At 30.8% G+C, this 22,268-nt stretch overlaps 1 pseudogene; it reads right to left on the bottom strand.

Annotated features, from left to right (window-relative positions):
• Positions 1 to 322: 322 nt before the first annotated feature.
• Positions 323 to 2,251, bottom strand: LOC148787245 (developmentally-regulated G protein 2-like; annotated as a pseudogene).
• Positions 2,252 to 22,268: the final 20,017 nt, after the last annotated feature.

The raw sequence follows: 22,268 nt of genomic DNA, 5'->3' as shown, positions 1-22,268 counted from the left end.
CCTCCTTCAGCAACTGTATTCATCAAGTCTTACAACGTGGTTACAATGCTGTTGTCAAAGGGTTGTAAAAGCGAGGAACTTCGACCTGAGTCGAAGCATGCAAGAGCACACTATCTACCAAACAAGCAGATTCAGTCTACAAAATAAGATTGCTAAGTATACATGTAATTTTAATTAATAAGGCATCTACAAGAATGAAAACATCGAAAAATTATAATGTGAAAAAGATAGAAAAGACTCATATCAAGAGTTTTACAATGTAGGGAGGAAGGAGGAAAAGATACTCTTTCTAGAACGTTCTAGCATCCATAACACAATGTTCTCACAAAGCAAAAGGTTTTGTTCCCTCCTTCCATTCAGCAACTGGTTTCATTCCCTGCGAAGTCTTAAGGACAATATTACCTAAATATAAGTTTTGTAGATCTAACTGCAAAGAGTCCAAACTCAAAACTCTTATCAGTTAAGGTTACAAACCTTACTCGTGTTTTAAACAAGTACCAAGAGAAAGTGACAAAAGAACAAAAGGCAACGAAGGTGGTCTTTTATTTAAGTGCAACATACAGCTTCCACTTTCCTTGTTAAGATTTGTCGATGCCCTTCACTCTAAAAATTTCATGATCATTGAGCCACGGACAATATTAGAATTAAAGCTACATAACTAATCAAAATATAGCATATTAGAAATTACTTAATGCTGAAACTAATAGGTAGAAACTGTACTAAAAGCACCGCATAAAAGTAATTATGTGTATGTAAATTGGCACAGAACCTATAAAACATGCCAATCACCAAATTTAGAAGATCAGAAACAGACAAAATTAACCAGATTACTATCAATACCAAATATAAGAAATTCTTTTCTTAACTTCAAGCAAATATTAAATAATTTCTCCTTCAATGTCAAGGCAACATTAGCAGAGGTAATGTAAGTGAGCCAGAACAAAGAAGAATTCAGATTAATATAACCACACAAACAACTAATGGGGTCAAAGACTTTTTCTGAAATCATAAATTACACTGAAACTTTGAAAGGTATCAACAGATATTAATCATAAGATATTGGCACTGAAATTGAATGCTAATGTTGTTCTTAGGTATATTTTCTGTAGGAACATAATGTATTATTTATCTCCCCTTGTTAATCATGGCATGCAAAAGTATGTATGGACAATACACACACAAGGACTAACATAGAAACGAAGGAAGCTAGTGATTGGGTGTGACATGCAAATTCTTACAAACATTCAAACAGAACTTCTTCAATCATCCAGTAGAAACTGACAACACTACCACTTACTTTGGAAGCATCCAGAACCATCAACACAAGATGTGCTGATTTAGCTACTACGATAACCTGAAACCATACTCAAGAAGTTCCTTTAAGGCATAAATATCCTCCAAAAGTCAAGTCAGTTTAAACAAGCATCACATCTAGTTTATCATCTATTATAGTCGAAACCATTCCCTTGGTACCACGCCCCTTTCCTTCAGATGCACCTTTATAACTCCAGGAACATCGAGGAGCTGTATTTTAGCATAATTGTAGTGAACAAGTTAGTTTGGTGAACTCATATGATGGGGATTCTGAACGAGTTCCCGTCAACATAGTCAAAAGTACTGAGTTTCCAACACTGGGAAGTAATAATTGCAAAATATCTTTTTTGAACACCAATAAGAATACCACATAAAAAGAATAATTTTACATGTCAATAACCTTAAAAGGAACAATCCTTAATCCCAAGAACTGACCAAGAAAGACATGGTAGCTAAAGAAATGGCACTAGTACAAAATGAGAGAACAACCACGATCAATCAAAGCCAATTAGTTAACTATTGGTTCGAAATCCTCTGTTAGCAAAATCATGTGAACAAGATAAAATTCAGTCGTTCTTTAGGATTCTAATTTTCTCGCTTTTTCCAACACATAATTCTTAAAGTAATGACATGGCCAACCTAGGGAAGCCTATCAGTGGAACACGTCCATGGCAACAATTGGTAACTTCAAAACCCTCCCAACCCCTCTAGAACCCTAATTCATCATGGAAGAATTATCAGAATACAAAAGCACTTAAAAGGATTGAATTATTGTAATTGAAAAGAATCTTGGAAGATGAATCTATTAGAATAATTTTCTATGCAAGCAACCATTCACATATTGACACAAGAAGAAATCAAAGAAGTTGCATACTTTTGGGGGCTCCAACAATTGTGTCCTCAGTTTTGCTATCTTAACCTTGAGCTGACCCAAATGATATTATGTATAATCAAACAAGTCACTATCATGATTATGCATCTTGCAGCATCGTATAGACGGTCAAATCCATCATACGTAAAGCTTAGTATACAATAGTTAAATCAAGAGCACAGTGTCTATCACATAAGTTTTCTAAGTTTACATGTCATTTTAATTAATAAGGTATATACCAAAATGAAACTATGAGAAAATCATGATGTAAAAAAGATAGAAAATAATTTTAAGAGTTTTACAATGTATCGGGGGAAAGGAGGAAATGATACTCCCTTTAGAACAACCTAGCATTCATCATTTTACATTCTTGGACTCTTTTCGGAACTACCTAATATCCTTACATGGTTATATTTGGCTGAATATGTAACCAATGCACCAGAAGCTCAAGAATAGAGAGCAACAACAAAGTTTCAGCACTTGGAACAAATTCAAAAAGTCGGGTAGCAAATGTGTAAGCTGATGAACAAAAACAATTCACATGTCTAAGTGCAGAAAAATACCATGCATGCCACAAAGAAAGTTACCTTTTGTCTTTATGCTAGAAACAAAGACTACAAAGTTGTCCAAGACTTCACACATGCCATTCCCACTACGAGTTACTGAAGCCTATTTTTGAAGAAGCCCACTCAGGCTGCCATTCCCATGAAGTCTCTAGACTGTCAATTGAAAGATTTTAGCATATGCATTCCCAAAAATCGCACAGACATTTTTAACATATCATCCAAGCACATCAATCCCGGTTCTGGTGATAAAGAAGACCATAACGGTTTCAATATTCTAATGTAATCCAATACAGTTCCTCTTTGTGCATCGAATTTAAGAAATTAAGATTAACTCCACCTTACGCTTCGCATGAATAAAATGCTATTACATGACAACTCCAGATTGACAAAACAAGAGTAAAGCAATATTTGATATGTGATGGCTTCTCTTGACCCCTTTAGAGAAACAATTATTAGGAAGATATAAAAGGCAATAGACAACATTAAGTATAATTATAATTGATATGCTATCTCTGAACTTTAGACAAAAAATCACCCAACAAAATAAAACAAGAGCTGACTCTGAATCCTATTAACTTCCAACTGTGATGTGTAAAAAAGTATCACCTACATTACACTCCCATCTTTCAGAAACTTGGGGTATCTTAACATCACTAACCTACGCAACAAAATCCTTTCCAATATCTTGAAATAAGCATGAATAGAAGGTTAAAATATATTTTATTAGATTCCCGCACACCAAAACCATGCTTGCCCTCAAATATTTCTCAATCCAAATACACGAATTATCTAAGTAGCAATTGTCAAATTTCCTTTCATTTCAGTCAAGTATATCCCCTACACTAATATAACTTAATAGTTTAAGAAGAGATAGCAATACTGAGAAACAATCACTTGTAGCACAACATTCAACACACAAGTATCCCATTAACTTTATCAAAAATCAAATGAAACAAGTCTTAACACTCTCACAAGGGTGTCACTCTAATCACTCATAAAGTGTTTAAGAATTCGTGTGTCACTCTAATCACTCGTAAAGTGTTTAAGAATTTGCGTGTCACTCTAATCACTCATAAAGTGTTTAAGAATTTGGATTCCACTCAAATCAATACATAGTATGTCATTACCACAGGCCTGCTTGTGAATCAAATCTCCACCACCAACAAAATGCAAATTAATGCATGAATCAAATGGTCTTTGCATGAGTTGTAATGGGGCGTAGGACAAGGGGTGGTAAAAAATAGGTCGAATCGTAGCTTATGAATTCAAAGGACGATGCCAACCTAGTTGCTTATCCTTCAAAGCTCATTCTCCTTCAACTCGATTCAAGCGCTTTGAACAATCAAACTCCTTAAATTGTTTTGTTTTCTGTTTCTGAATCTTTCTTTTTCAGAATTTTTTCTTTTTTTCTTCTTTTTTTCTTTTTTCTTTTTTTTTCCTTCTTCTTTTCTTCTTTTTCTGCTTCTTTTTTTTCTTCTTTTTTGTTTTTTTCATTTCCTCTTTGCTCTTTTATTTCTTTTCCTTGAATCATTTAATTCACTCATTTTCATGTCATATAAGCAACCAAGCCAACATCATTCCATTGAATGGGCTCAAAAATCACTTCAGGAGATAACCAAGAAGGGGATAATTCAGCTTATAATGTGGTTTAATCAAGAAAAGAAAAGCTAAGGCTCAAATGAAGTTTCTATGGTTGAATTCAAGGTAGGTTCTTTTCAGGTCAATGGGTTACTCCTAAGTGCCCTTATCACTTTCATACACTAATCATAGAACATTGTGGTCTCAAAATGTATTACACAAGCAAGTTCTAGAATGAACATACTAAGTTTGATGCCCTCAATCAAAAGAAATGAAGAAGCACTGTTTAAATGGAAGTGCTTTGGTTCAAAAGCTCACACAAAGGGCTTTTGTGTTGATTCTTGAACATCGTTCATTTGATGTTATCAACGGAACACACTTCACACATTTTTTTTTAATATGCCACTAGTGCTAGTTTCTCCTACTTACCTCAACTTATAACAAAAAATTCTATTAATGTACGGGATATTACAAGACAACAATCTGAAAATTCAACAGCTATTGTGGGATAATTCACATATTTTTCTCAAAACATACTAACTTCCTTCACAAGTTTCGGTGTTCAATTAAAATTTTCAACCCCAAATTAAACATTTTCAATCCCCACACATCCATATTCCAACACATCAATTCAAATTTCAATATTCAAGTTTTTAACAACATAACCAATTTTGCAAGAATCGTTCTAAAATGACTATCCAACCACCTCCCAAAAAATCAATAACTTCACAAGCAGAAGCACAACATACCTCCCCCACACCTAGCAGATATATTGTCCTCAATGTATGCATGCAGACCCACAGAAATAAGGAAATGAAAAGTAAAAATAAAGAAAACATGTTCCTGAAATGTGGGATGGTATCAAGGTCTACTCGACAGATGGTAGTGGAGGTGGAGGCAACAATAGGGGGTGTGCTAGCAGAAGCCTTCCATTTGGGCGCGTTGTCCTTAGTCGAACCATGATAAGGACCTGGGCTATGGGTGAACCACAACTGTGTATATGTGAAACATATATTATCCACCAACTCCCAGAAGAAAAATCATAAAAAATTAATATCATGCCTCATAAACATGTTGAACGCGCATATGTTCACCTACTTGTATAAACAAAATAGAAATTGCAAACAAGATATCTGTGTAGAGAGAACAACATAGTAGTTAATGGCGCGCGCCATGGCCAAAGGCGCAAGCCTCTCGCCATTCTTAGCCTGTGGCGCTGGCCTTCGTCCATGGCAATGCCTGGGCACCATTCGGGCTGCTGCCGAGGCACAAGCCAGGCGCGCCTTTGTGAGCCTAGGCCTTTCTAGGTCTGGGCCAATCAAAATTTTATTAAAAAAATAAGGAACAAATTCGGTCTATTCACTTCTCACTATGTTGAGCCGCAGATTCTTTGCAAATGGAATAGGCCACGAAGAAATGACGACCTCTGTATGAACGACACTCGTATCCAATAGTCTGTTTTCAACTACCCTGGCGAGGTAGTGGTACATCAAATAAAAGATGGCTCGTAGTAGTCATGCTATACTACGAGTAAGTGCAAAGATACAACTATAGTTTATTGACATTATTACTTTGGACTTTTAACTATATATTGATATGAATGTGAATAGGTCATCTTTGAATGAACTTTACGAGCACCAGCATTTGGAGGACCCCATTGTTGAGGAGCTAGTAACTACTCAATTCAAGGATTGGTACAAACATCGCTAAGTTATGTCTTATGAATTGTGCCTTTTGAATTGTGTTACAACTATAATTTGTCAATATATGGTCTCTCTAATATGTGCAACACAAGTGAAATCCAAATCGAATTACACAAACAACGAGTTTTTTAAGTTGCATTATTGGGGTTCTACTGCTGAGGTGCCAACATCCCCGTGCTACTTTCTAAATGGTTACAATTTACACACTGAACTTCACAGCGTAGGCAAGTGTATTATGAACTTTGGGGTGTGTGTCAAAAGCTCTCATATACAGACACAGACTGTGACTTCTAAGGGATTCTCAAAAAGATAATTTATTTAGATTACCCACTTACTCCAAAGATGCAGATCGTTCTGTTTAAATTCCGTTAGGTCGATCCCATGAGAGGTATGAAGTTACATCCTCGTTATCACGTTGTTGATGTAAACTTTAAGAAAGTATAGCAAACGAACAAACCATTGATCATGGCACAACAAGCAGTACAAGTCTACTACACGGAGTACCCTAGCATGAAGAGAGACAAAGTGGACTGGATGACTTTCTGCAAAACAAAAATCAGAAGAGTGATTAATGACTCTTGATGGATCGAAGTTGCATTTCAAGAGGTTGAGACAATACCTACTCCATAAGTTGCGATAGATAACCATAATCATGACTTGCATGACCTAAATGTTATACAATTAGTCGTTGAGCTTTCTGTTGCTAATCAACAAGGAGCAGGTACATCCCGATCGGGGAATTGTGAATCTGATGACGAGTCTAACGAAGATAGCTTTAATGAGAATTAAGAGACTGAAGAAGCCAATAATTATGATTGACAGTTCAGCGTTTCTGTAATCAGACATCTATAATCCTTGCATAAATTAATGATTATTTATATATTTTTGTAAAATTATTTGTTCTATTTAAAAACGGTCATAAATAGAAAAGACCGTTCCAAAATCATTCCTACCAGGAACGATCACAACTAAACACCATTCCTAAGTGTATCCGTTCCTTAATATTCTTGAAAAATATGAAATTTCAAACAGGATCCGTAAAAAAAAAAAAAGCTCTAAATACATTACAATATCTTACAGAAAAAAGGAGGAAAATTCAAAATATAGGAACAATCAATTTGCATAACCGTTCCAAAATTAGTCCAAAAAATTTAATTTAGCGCCAAATGAAAAGTGGAGGAAAAATCAAATATAGGAATGATTTTTAAATATTTGACCGTTCGTAAGATGAATTTAAAGAAAATCATGCCTAAATATATAAACCATCCGTTCCTAGGATGAATTTAAAAAAAGTTGTTCCTAAAGGAGTTTCAAAATCATTCCTAAATATGTCCACAGATTCCTCGTTCACTTCCCCATTATGACATCTCATCATCCAGGACACTGATTAATTCCAAATCTAAATGCACAACAATATTTTACATATGTGAACATATCTAGCGGTCTGATCTAAAACCACATAGATGAACAGTTGCATTATTTTGAACCTCGTTGATTGTATATTAGAGATGATACCTCAGAATTCGTATAATAAAAATGTCGAAGACTTCATCGAATGTAGTATTTTGTCAATTTAATCATATCCGAAGGTTTAATTAAAATTTTTATAGTTTGATTACACCATCCAGTATAAAGTGATATGATACTACTCACATCTACGTAAGACTAACAATCAGTATATATACAAATATACTTGATCTTCGGAATATGTGTCAATTTAGTTGAAAAAATTTATGTATACAATGGTCATAATTAATTTATAGTCTACTTTTCCTTATCATTAACATGTCTGGGATCATTTTTCTTTAATTTTTTATTTTTAATTTAAAATAAAAAATAAATTTGGTACAATACTATGAATGGTTTTTATAAAAAATTTCTGTTATTTTTAGAATTTTTATCATATTTTTTGTAAATTTCTAATTTTTAATTTTTGAAAATTTTAACATATTTCTGTAATTTAAAAAAAAAGTTATTGGCAATTTTAAAATTTTTATTAATTTCCTAACATTCTTAAAGTTTTCATGACTTTTTTAAAAAAATTTTGTAATTTTTATAGTTTTTTATAATTTTTTAAAATTTTAAAAGAATTTCATAAATTTTTTTACTTTTAATAATTTTGTGTAAATTAAAAAATTATAATATTTTTTTTGTAATTTTTAAAATATTTAAAATTTAAAAAAAATTAATAATTTTCTATATATTTTTGGTGATTTTTAAAAAATTTCTATAAAAAAGTTTATTATATATAATTTCTGTGATTATAAAAATATATATATCACACTGAAATTAAAAATAATTTTTTGAAATTATAATATATTTTTCTAAAATTAAAATATATTTATGTGATAACTCTGCAATTATAATGATTTTATAGCAATTTAATCTTCCTTTTTAAGCCAAAATATTCCTAATTATGTGATTTTATTGCATATTCAGAAAAAAGGAAGATAACAAGGACGTTTCTGCAGAATTGACAAAGCGTGCCCACGCTTAATGGAGTAGTCAATTCGGGATAAGGATAAGCACGAGCGATTTCCCCAAGAGATAAAGGAATCAAGTGTTTAGATTTAGAAATGATTCTTTAAAGCTTATCTCTTGTAATTTATTTACCTTTTTAGAGTTTATCACGTATTTATCCCCCCACTACGTCTAGATTCGTAGGGGACTTTTATTATAAATAGGGGGGATCTCTTCATTAGAAGACGTTCAGTTTTTTATCTTAGAACTCTATAGAATTCTCTGTTCATCTCTTCTCTTTTATTTTATTTTACTACCGGAATTAATGGAATTCCACTTTATAGTGTGTTCTTCCATTAATATGTCCGGCTAAATTCCCTATTTTCTGGTTAAGGTATGGTGATTGCTTGATTCCCATTATGTTGTGATATCTAATCTGCGTTCTACACTTGTCAAACAAATATTCATGTTATTCTCTGTGCTTTAATTACAAGCGTCTGATTTATGAATGATTCGGCCGGTTGTTCATTATCAAGAAGGTTTGCTTAGCTAATTGAACTTTATAAATCTGTGTAATTGTTTATTTAGTTCAATACTTAGTGGCAACGTAGCATGATTAGTTATGTCACAGTATTTAGTTATGTTATGGGGAATGCATGATCTAGTTTAAACGAATTGTCCTCGTAGGAGTTTGTTGATTAGAATCAGGCCTTTCTAATTCTTAATGCTGTTAATAGATTAAATCTTGTGTACGTTCCCAAGGTTGTCTGTTAATTAGAGATCTAGCCAACGGTCGTACCTTGGCTAACGAAAAGGTAAGGAAAGGTGAGGTTGTTAGGTCGTACCAACGACCATAACTGGTTTATTTGTCCATACATGTGTTATTCTTGCATCAATGATCAACTCACAAAAATCAAGCATAATCCTAGCCTTAACCGGAAAATCTCTCTCTCATATCTCTATCAGGTATTTTTAATTATTTAGTTTTTGATCACATCTTTTTATCAACAACCTTCCCCATTATTTTCTATTTTTCTAAAAGAAATTAACTTAAAACCAATCCTTGTGGATCGACCCTACTCCCACTTTCACAAGTGTAGTAGGAATTATTTTTGGTGACTTCGACACTCATCATTATGAAATTATAATATTTTTCTATAATTTTTGTGTAATTTGTGTAATTTTTGAAAATTTATTGTACAGTTGTGCAATTTATGCAATTATTGTGTAATTTATTATATAGTGTAATTATTTGTGCAATTTATTGTATAGTTGTGTAATTTATGCAATTCTTGTGTATTGTATCATATTGCTAAATTTTTTTGTGAAATTTATTGCATAATTTTGCAATTTATTTACTACAAAAAAGGATGAGATTTGTAATGGCTTTTTTGTAACGACAGTATGGTCATTCCAATTTGATCAGCCATTGTAACGATTTTATAACGTATTAGACCTATTGACGTTATTGAGGAGGTGATGAAAATGTATTTATTTTTTAACGGCCACAACCTTTACTAAAATCGTTACAAATATATGGTGTGCGTAAAACCATTATAAATTTATTGGCCATTACTAATTTGGTATTTTTTTGTAACGGCTTGATTTTTTTTTTGTAATGGCTTTTAGGTAAAATAAAGAGCCGTTACAATGAAAGTTGTAAAAGGCATGGAAAAATATACAAAAAGACAGTATTACAAAAATCGTGGCAATTGGAACGAATATTTTATTACAGGCCATTACAAAGGCCACTACAAAATAACAGAACATGAAGAACTCCAAAAGTCGTTGCAAAAGCCGGTAAAAAATAATTTAATCTTTGGAACGGCCAAACTAATAAGTGTCCGTTACACCGTTCCAAATGAAGGTGGGAAAAATGGTGCAAAATGGTAATTGTAATGCCCAAATTATATATTACCATTACAAAAGACGTTACAAATTAATTATTTTGAAATCAAAATTAAAAAAATAGTGAGAATTCTAAATTCAATTGGCCGTTACAGATGTTGTTACAAAGGCCGTTACAAAGGTAAATTACACCGGCCGTTACAAAAGCAGTTACAAAAAATGAGCCATTTAAAAAATTCTAATTAAAATACGAAATCTTTATATCCGGGCACCCGATTCATACCAAATTTAAATATATACAAGAATATCTCTATTAAGTCATATCAGACGGTGTGATTTTAAATCACATAGCCTAATGTAAAAAATACACTAATTTGAATTATTACCATTACGTTCTGGGAACGATATGTCGAAATCCGTATACTCAATAAGGCTACAACTTGGCCAAATGGATTCTTTCATAAATGTGATCATATCTTATGGTTGAATCATAATTTTGACGACTCGATTATCCCATGCAGTTCAACACTGTAAGATGACAATTACATCAATTTAATGCAAACATTTATCAATATACAAATTTATTGCAAAACGCGTACATGTATGAATGTCAAATAAAAAATTTTGTTTTATTAATATATTTTAATTATATTGTTCCAGTATAATGATACTGTTCTAGTACAAAGATATGTTTATACAGTATTAAATTATCGAAAACGTCATCTTTTTTAAAAATAATTTTCAATAAAATTAATTAATTAATTGTAATGATTTTGTAATGGCGTTTATAACGTTAATTACCAAAACGACGTCGTATCATTATATTGTATCAATTTTTGTAACGACTTTTTAAACGGATATCTTATACTACATAATTTGGAATGACTTTTGTAATGATATTTTGAATTTTGTAACTCTCGATTGAATGGCAAATTATATATATATATATATATATATATATGTACGTGCCTTGCAGAATTTTTTTAATTTTTTCTTTCATCCCTTTCTTCCTCCTCCTCCTCCTCCTCTCTCTCTCCCCTCCCCTGCCCCACCACCTCCTCACCGTCGTCGTCATCAGCTGCCCCCACCACCAGCTACGTCCCCCATTTTTATTTTTTACTTATTTTAATTTTTTTTGTGGGAATTTTTGTAATTTAAAAAAATTCAGAAATTTTCAATAATTTCGGAATTTTTTTGTGCATTTCATTAATTTTTTGAAATTTTTGCCTAATTTATATATTTTTTATATTTTTTTCGGAATTTATGTAATTTTGAAATAATTTCAGAAATTTCTTAAAATTTCAATTTTTTTTAATTTATGTAATTTCTGCAAGTTTCTGAAATTATTAGAAATTTAAGGAATATAATGCAATTTTTAGGAAATTAGAGGACTTTACTATAATTTTAGGAAAATAGAAATTTTATGAAATTATTAGAAGTTTGAGGACTACAATGCAATTTTTAGAAAACCTATGAACCTTACTAAAAGTTTTAGGAAATTAGAGGAGTTTAATGTAATTTTAGGAAAATAGAAATTTTATGAAATTATTAGAAATTTAAGGACTACAATGCAATTTTTAGGAAAATTATGAACCTCAATGAAATTTTTAGGATATTAGAGGACTTTTAATGTAATTTTAGGAAAATAGAAATTTTATGCAATTATTAGAAATTTAAGGACTAAAATGCAATTTTTAGGGAAATTATGGACCTTAATGAATTTTTTAGGTAATTAGAGGACTTTAATGTAATTTTAGAAAAATAAGAACTTTATGTAATTATTAAAAGTTTAAGGACTATAATGCAACTTTTAGGAATATTATTATCCTTAATGATGTTTTTAGGAAATTAGAGGACTTTCATGTAATTTTAGAAAAATAGGAATTTTATGAAATTATTAGAAATTTAAGGACTACAATGCAATTTTTAGGAAAATTATGAACCTTAATGAAATTTTTAGGAAATTAGAGGAGTTTAATGTAATTTTAGGAAAATAGGAATTTTATAAAATTATTAAAAATTTATGTACTACAATGGAATTTTTAGGAAAATTGTGAACCTTAATGACATTTTAGGTGCAATTTGGACTTTATTGCAATATGTAGGAAAATTATGCATTTTCAAAAAAATATGAACCTGAATGCAATTTGTAAGCAAATTTCAGACCTTATTGCAATTATTAGGCATATTACGAAAAAAATATAATTTATTCAATAATAAAATACAATTATGTGTTTTGAATGTTAATAATTTTTCATATTGTAGATAATGATAATCGGGGTTCCACCACCCCTGGGTCGCGCTCGTGGTTGTGGCCCACCCAGCCTTCCTCGGGATGAGCTAATGGATACACCTTTGGCCGCCCCATCCTCGGAGGGAGTCTCCTAGCTCCCGCCGATACCTGCAGATTCCCCGCAAGGGGTTAGATTCAACGGTGGGGCCAGCAGTACACCTCGAAGGTAATAATAATATTACTTAATTTTAAGTTATGTTTATATTTTTAAAATTGAATATTTATATAATTTTTTTTGTCAATTTTTATATAATATTTATATAATGTTCGTACTTGTGGGACTACAACAACGCGTCAATGTTCAAGCTCGTCAAGTCGCAAGTAGGGAAGTTCCTGCAGAAGCGATTTGCTGACGCACAGTACCAATTGGCCCGACCATTGTGGCTGGCCGAGGAGATCTAGCGTCAGCTCCTCGAATTTTGATCGAGCCAAGAATTTCTAGCACAGTCGGCTAAGAATAAGGTTAACCGGACCACCAACTGGAAAGCAGCTGCGATCGTCTATCGCGGGGGGTCGTTATCCGTTGGAGCGCACAAGTGGAAGATGGTAAGTGTTTCAAATTATATTAGTAATTGCATTTAATTTTTTTTTTATTTTTAGTCATTTTTATATTGATTTTTGAACAGGAGACACAACTTGGATGCCCGTCACTCAGATAGAGGTATTCGAGAAGGTGTACAAAAAGAAGGAGGACGGTCAGTGGAGCCGCAGAGTGGAGGAGGTTGCGGTAAGTATAAAAAAATTGACGTAATTTATTCTTTTAATTTTATATTATTTTTTTATTCTAATTATTTGAAATATTCGCAGGAGATGTTCTTGAGGTTGATGGAGGAACGCTAAAGATTGCAGAACAACAATGAAGAGGCTCCATTGTCCTCTCAAAACTCCTTTCTCCTAGATGAGCAGCAGGTCTGGATGTTAGTAGCGGGTGGCCGGAAGAGGGGCTAAGTGTTTTGTCTTGGCTCCGATGCCCAACACTCGATTGCTGGACCATCCTAGGCAACCAAGTCGACTACACCCTTGCCCTCGCCACCACAGCCGCAATGCCCCGACATAGATGATCGGGTGTTGGCGCTCCCAACTGGCCCGATTATCTAGCGCTCAATCCTCCAGTTGATCCCCTAGTGCCTAACGGCAACGACGATGAGGACGCGCCACTAGGAATAATAATTTAGATTAAGAGTTTTTTATATTTTGTAAAAGCAAAATTTTGTAATAATATTTTAATTTTTGTAATTAAATTATTTTTTTATATTATGTGTGTTTTATATAAATTTATTTACTTACTTTTACCCAAAAAAAAATAAAATATATTAAATAAAATAAATTTAAATTAAATTAAATTAAATCAATATTAAAATATATGAAAAAATAATAATTTTTTTAACGAAAAAAGCCAATAAAATGTAAAATTGTAAGACTGTTACAAATAATGTGCCAAAACAGTCACAAATTAAAATCCAGGCCGTTCCAAAACCATTACAAAATAAGTGAAAAAAACAGTTACAAATTCAGTGCCAAAAACAGATGCAAATATAATACAAAATACATACAAAGAGTATTACAAAAATCGTTCCAAATATCTGGCAAAATAATACATAAATATATTACAAAGGCAGTTATAATAGCATTTATTTCAAATCCAACCTAGCAGTTATAAAAGCCCTTCCAAATTAAACTTTAGGAAAAAAATATTTTTTTAGTCCGTTAAGTATGCCCGTTTTTTATTAACTCCAGTAACTTGCAAAATTGATTGTATTTAGTCCTTCGATAGATTGAATTTATAATTTACGGCCGGAAAAGTGATATGGCTAGACACATAGATGTGTTTTTGTTTATTTATAATCCTATGTGGCTAAAATCATGAGGTGAAAGACAAGTTAGTCATCTTTTGGAGGGAAGAAATGTGACTTTTCCCTCCAAAACACTTTTCCTAACCAACAAAATATATTTTCTTCTCTTTATGCTTGCATAAATCCATTTCTCTCCTTTATCTCAAAGCTCCAATGTCTTCTTCCATAGAAGGACCACTTTTTTGTTAGTGCGGAAAGAAAGCAATGGTTCAAACTTCTTGGACTAATCAAAATCCAAGAAGGAGGTTCTATTCCTGTCAAGATTACAAAGTAATAACCTCACTCTTTTCCCTAATCATTTTTTTTTATTTTTTTTGAAATTTTTAAATGAATTTAGTTTTGTAGAGAGAAGGGTCTGCCCAGTCAGCATACAAGCCACGTATGCAAGCGACGTACTCTCCTATGTGGCATGACACGTGGTTAATTGGCCGGAAATTGGACCAACTAATTTACACGTTCGCAAGTTCCAAGTAAATTTAAAATTTTGGCCCAAAACAAAGTAGAAAACCCTCAAATGGACTAAATTTAATCAATTTTTGCAAGTTACTGGAGTTAATAAAAAACGGCCATACTTATAAGATTAAAACTAAAATTGGACATACTTAACGGACTAAAAAGATATTTTTCCCTAAACTTTTTCATGTTACTAGTTTTGTAACGGTTACAATAAACCATCACAAATAGTTGTTACAAATTAGCCGTTACAATTTGTAACAGCTTTTGTGCAAGCCGTTACAAATACTTTGTAACGCTTTATTTAGCCGCGGTAGGCCTAGCCATTACAAAAGCCGCTACAAAAAGAAAAAGCATTACAAATTTTAAACAAAATCGTTCCAATAAAATGATTTTTTTGTACTAATTGTATGATTAGGCTAATTGATGTAATAATATATTTACACAATATTAGGCCAATATTCTCAATAATAAAATTATTTACATAATAATATCCATGATCACAAAATTAGGCTAATATTCTCAATAATAATATTACTTACATAATAATGTCAATAACCAGAAAATTAAGCTAATATATTTCCAACAATAAATTATTTACATAATAATGTCAATAATAACAAAATTTAGACTAATATTCTCAATAATGGCATTATTTACATAATAATATCAATAATCAGAAAATTCGATCAATGTTCTCAATAATAATACTATTTACATAATAAAGTCACTAATCACAAATACGCTGATATTCTCAATAATAATATTATTTATATAATAATATCAATAATCATGAATTTAGGATAATAATATCAATAATAATATTATTTACATAATAATGTCAATAATCACAAAATCAGGCTAATATTCTCAATAATAATATTATTCACATAATAATATCAATAATTGCAAAATTAGGCTAATCTTCCTAATAATAACATTTTTACATAATAATGTCAATAATAAAAAAATTAGGCCAATATTCCCAATAATAATATTATTTACATAATAATTTCAACAATCGCAAAATTAGGCAAAAATTCCCAATATAGTATTATTTACATAATAATATCAATAATTGCAAAATTAGGCTAATATTCCTAATAATAATATTATTTACATAATAATATTAATAATAGCAAAATTAGGCCAATATTCTCAATAATAATATTATTTACATAATAATCAATAAACTCAAAATTAGGCTAATATTTCCAATAATAATATTATTTGTATTATTATTGGCATAATAATGTCAATAATTGCAAAATTAAGCTAATATTCTCAATAATAATATTATTTGCATAATAGTATCAATAATGGCAGAATTTAGACTAATATTCCCAATAATAATATTATTTACATGATAATGTCAATAATCACAAAATTAGACCAATATTCCCAATAATAATACTATTTACATAATAATGTCATTAATCACAAATTTAGGCTGATATTCTCAATGATAATATTATTTATATAATAATGTCAATAATCACAATATTAAGCTAATATACCCAATAATAGTATTATTTAGATAATAATGTCAATAATAAAAAAATTTAGACTAATACTGTCAATAATTTTTATGGATCATGTCTAGTGGTACCCCTCCTGTACCACATGGTCATGGTTGTGGCCGCGTTCGTGGCCCGCCACTTCTAGCTTCGTCGTCTGATGCTTCGCAGGTTGGAAAGCAGTTCTTCGACCACCCCTACCACCTGACACGGCCGGACCGTTATCTTCCCTGCGGACTCTACATGATGCTGGATCATCTGGAGCTGCACCGGTAGCTCAGGAGGAAATACAACAGTTTACCACACCAACAATTGCTCCACCACCACCACCATGAGCACCAATTCCCCCACCATCAGCGCACCAGTATATTACACGCGAGGTAAATTTGTTTATGAAACTTTTTTTGGTATTATTTTATTTTGAAAATGTTTAATTAACATGTCCTTTTAGGTCTGACCGCCACTTCCACGAGCGCATCAATGCGGTGGTGCGGGGACACTTTCCCCACCTATAGCCATGTCTGAGTCAGGTGCCGCCAGAGCACCAACATTTCTGGTTCAAGAGCATGAAGGTAATATATTTTAAATTAATTTGGTAATATCTAATAATCTAAATTGTTTAATGAATTTTACTAATATTTTATTTAATTTTATTATTGTAGATGACCTACTAGTGGATACTGTGACGATGAGTCCATGTTTCGAGTCTTCTTTTTTAGATTCTTGTTACAATTTTTGAACACTAACACGGTAATAAGGAATGATAAGATTAATGAAGAATGATGTAGTTGGATGTTCTATTTTACGCCCTGCATGCGTGCAATATTTCCTAAAATGTGATGAATCTATGCACCTGTTCAAATTATGGTTCAAAGTCGCGGTATCGATAATAGTATCAGTCTTCTATTGTTCCAAATTTCTCATGGCTTATCAGAATATTATGGGGCGATATGAAGTGTGTTATACAATAATTAAAAAATTTCGAAAAAATTAGTAAAAGTATAAAAACAATAAAACAGTACATGATTATATAATACTACAAACCAAAAGTTCTATAATACAAGTACTTAGATAAAATTAATTACAAAAATGCTTAAAATATACATACATAATAAAAAGAAAGTGGAATGCCAATGATGTTGAAACCTTGCAAATATATGATGATCACAAACTTTGAGACTCTTCTGTGCAAGTCGTGCATGTGCTTTTTGTGCTGCCGTTCTTCTAGCATACTTGCTTTGTTTTATCTTCTGGATTTCAGATGCACATGTTCGCATTTAATTTATCCATTTATGAATGGATGATTGTTTATGAGCAGATTATGCACATCATTTGATGACTTCTACGAAGGATACAGATGAAAGGTGCATACATCTGCTGTGCGAAACTCTTAGTCGATTGAACTGTCCCCGAGCAATCTTGTACCTGCAGATGTCATATGTGAACAAGAATGAAATGTAGTTCAATTATAGTAAAAGAACAATCAATTTTCTATTTCTTCCTACTCATGAGTTGGTTTCAATTTCTCCGAACTTACGAAATTTCTTCTTAAAATCGAGTCAAGTATAAAAAAAAACTCTAAATTTCAGTTATCAAGTCAAGTATATATTAGTGGATCGAGCTGAATGTTCAGTTCTCAAGTAATAAGGTTGATTAATGATATCATTTTCAATTGAATATTATAAAGGCTCTATCGAAATTTTTTGTCCTATAATAAAAGGGAAAAATTCAAGAACTCTCCTATGATATTAAAAATATTCAAAAAAACCCTGTGTTCAAATTTTAAACTTAGCTTATCACTTATAGGTGATGGGTTCAAATTCCATTAAATATGTGAGTATTTGACTTACTTTATGTGAGTTTATTAATATAAGATTTTTAGCAGCATCTTCAGCTGTTAATCCTGCTCTTTCTTTGTAAATATTTGATACCATAACCATTTGTTTACATAAGTTTATTAGAGGATTTAAAAAGAGTTTTCCGTGTTGATGTATGTCTTTGATTGTTATAGTGTTTTGATTTTGATGATGATGATGATGACCTTATTTTTTGAAGTCCAAATTGTTCACACCAACTTCCTAATTCTTTTCTAGTAGTAAGATTTTGTTTCTTTAATTGGGCTTTGAAAGTAAAATCATTGCACAATTATAATCCTACTAAATTAACATGATTAATAATTTCTCCATAAGAATGAGATGCAATATTTTCATATTTTTCTTTAATTGTTTCACGGACTTTTTCTGCAAATGATTTTGGGAATCTTGAAATAAATTTTTCTTTTCAAAAATAACTATCTACATCATTTCTTTCATAATTTTTGGATAAAAAGAAAATAATGAGTGATATCAGAGCCAAGACATCCTATTTCTGTAACAATTATGAACTTCTATATATGGATATACCCAAGATTTGCATGGCTCTCATACCATTTAGCACCAGGATATCACAAACAAAGAATAATTTGAATATAACAACCATATTTGAAACCATGTAAGGAAATATAAAGATCTAAAAGAATGAATATGACAATCAATTATATAAAGCAATAATATATATAAAGATTATTATAACAAGAATATTCAATGAAGCAGAAATTAAAGACAATTATGAGTGGAAGAAAACTTACTTGAATTTTCGAGAATTTGTATACAAAGATTTTACAGAACAATCAGACGTACAAAGATATTAATTATCCAAGACATCCTATTTCTGTATAAAGAAGTGAATGAAGAAGAAATGGATGAAGTAAGAGAAATAACTTTGGAAGAAGAGATGAAGAACAACAGAAAGAACTTGAAAGAAGCAAGAATGCTAGAGAGTGTGTATGAGAAATGCTCTCCAAGAATGAGTTGTAGTTGTTTCTCCAACAAATGCCTCCATTTATAGAAAATATATATATATATATATATATATATATAAAACAAAAGGTTCACCCATAAACTTTTAAGATATGAATTAATTTCCAGTCACTATTTGCATTATTTGACAATTTTTAAATTTCACTAATTGATGGATTAAAATTGCTATATGTATAAATAAAGGATGAAAGTTAATTCTAATAATGGTTTACATATTTGTCTCAGATTTGGATAAAAATATGAAACATAATTTAGGTTTCCTAAGAATCTTTGTAGTTGAGTTTTGTCTAAAATTTGGTCTGGAAAATTTTCTCCAAAAGTTATAGATCTTTGAATTGGGACAATGGTTCCCTGATGAATTTGATGTCCTAAGAATCTGATATTAGTGTGGAAAAGTTTTATTTTAGGGGCTGATACAACTAAGCCATTATCTTTAATGAGTTTAAGAAATATTTATAGATGTTTCCAGTGTTTTTCTATGTTCTCACTGAAGACTAAAACATCATCAATATAAACAATAGTGAAAGAAGTATATGGAGTGAAAATATCATTCATAATTTTTTGAAATTTTGAGGGAGCATTTTTTAAATCAAATGGCATAACATTCCACTCAAATTGGGCAAAAGGGAGAGTAAAAGTTGTTTTATATCTGTCTTTTTCATCTATTTGAATTTGCCAAAATCCTGAGTTCATGTCAAATTTAGAAAATATTTTTGCATTATAGAGTCTTTTAAGAAGATCTGTTTTATTAGGTATGGGATATCTAATCCATCTTAATGCTTTATTTAAAGATTGTAATTTATAACTAACTTGGGTGTCCCTCTTTCCAATTCTGCATTTTTCTGGACACAAAAAGTTGGACAAGACCAAGGAGACTTTGAAGGGCGAATTAATTTTTTATTAAGAAGATCATGAATTTCCTTTTTGCAATATTCTAGTAATTCTTGATCCATCTGTATTGGCCTGGCTTTAGTAGGAATTTGTCTTTCATCAAAATCTATTTCATATGGGAGATTAATAACATGTTTTTTCCTTTCCCAAAATGCATTTGGTAATTCCGAACAAACTTATTTTTGAATTTGATTTTACAATTCAAGAATTTTCTTTTGAGTGAAAGGTGTAGAAATTTGTTCTTCTATTTTTTTATGAGAAATTTCATCTTTTAAAAAGAGAATTTGTTTTTCTTTATTACTAATTTCTTGGAATATAAAAGTATCTTGAAGCACTTTAATATCTCTTTAGGTTACAGGGAATTGAAATTGAAATAAGATATCTTTTCCCATTACTTTAGTCCTAATCCCTTCAGAACTTACATTAATTGGGTAAAGCATTTGAAGAAAAGAATTTCCTAAAATTATTGGAGTATTAAGGTCTTTAAATAGTACAAAACTAGTTTTGGAACAAATTCCATTATTACACACATGAACTTTTGAAAGTTTGATATTAATTTTGAGACTAGTTGAATTAGCAGCTGAGAGTATTTCTTTAGTTTTTTCAAAATATTTAGTAGGGATTAACCCTTATTGAATACAATTCATGTCTGCTCCCCGAATCCATTAAAGCTATGGCAGTTCATTTCAAATCTTCAATAACTAAATTAATTTTTACATACCATTTTTGATAAGCAATTCTAGAGATGGTGTTAATGAAAGATTCTTCTTCTTCAGAGACTTTGGACGGGGATATTTTATTGGAATTTTCTTTAAAAATTTGATTTTGAAGTTTTATGATTAAAGTTTCTTGTTGTAATTGATCATGGTTTTCTTTTAAAGTTTTAACTTTCTTTTTTAATTGTCTAACCTCATGTTTTAGGTCAGATATTGAGACTTTAGAATTAGAAGAATCAAACATATTTACAATTTTTGAGAAATCTTTTTTAGGAGGAGGTTTTATTTTCTGAGGATTTTCATTTGAAATTAATTCTTGCAGTTTATGGAGGTAAATTTCTTTATCTTCGGGACTTTGAATTTTGTCAATTAGATCTAAGATTAAGGAAAATTAGTTAGTTAAGGTAGCTATTTGTTTATTATAAAGACATATCTGGTGAGCAACTAGCACACTCATTATTATCTTCTAAATTTTGAGACTCTTCTTCTAATGAGGAATATCCTTCATCTGTTTGAATTTGATCTAATTGTTCTTCTAGACTAGAATTTTCAATTTCAAATATTTTTAAATCTTCTACATCTAGGATTCTTAATAATTGATTTGTTAACTCTTCTCCTAGACTTAATTCATAAATTTTCTTTCGCATTCTACAACTACTAGCATAATGACTTGGTTTTTTATGTTTATGACATATAATGGAATTAGGAACACTAGAATATTTTTTCTTTGAGAAATTTTTTCTTTGGAAACTAGGTTTAGAAAAGGGTTTATTAGAGGATTTAAAAGGAGTTTTCCTTGATGATCTATGTCTTTGATTGTTATAGTGTTTTGATTTTGATGATGATGATGGTGACCTTATTTTTTTGAAATCCAAATTGTTCACACCAACTTCCTAATTCTTTTCTAGTATTGAGATTTTGTTTCTTTAATTGGGCATTTAAAGTAAAATCATTGCCCAATTGTAATCCTACTAAATTAACATGATTAATAATTTCTCCATAAGAAAGGGATGCAATATTTTCGTATTTTTCTTTAATTTTTTCACGGACTTTTTCTGCAAATGATTTTGGTAATCCTGAAATAAATTTTTCTTTCTAAAAATAACTATTTGCATCATTTCTTTCATAAATTTTGGATAAAAAGACATATTTATACCATCTAAAATCATGGAGTTTTCAACATTTTAAATTTTGTAAAGTTCTGTATTCCTTTCTTGGTATATTTGAAGATTTCGTATAAAATGAATAATACTGTATATATTAGGGAAGATATTTCATTAGAAATGGGTCTCCCTTCATCATTATTAATAATATTTCCTTCTTGATCTTTTTTAACACTTGAGAGAA

Source organism: Sesamum indicum, linkage group LG8, assembly GCF_026168435.1.
Source record: "Sesamum indicum cultivar Baizhima isolate 11 linkage group LG8, ASM2616843v1, whole genome shotgun sequence".
NCBI classification, from domain to species: domain Eukaryota; kingdom Viridiplantae; phylum Streptophyta; class Magnoliopsida; order Lamiales; family Pedaliaceae; genus Sesamum; species Sesamum indicum.
This window is presented reverse-complemented; position numbering and strand designations above follow the sequence as displayed.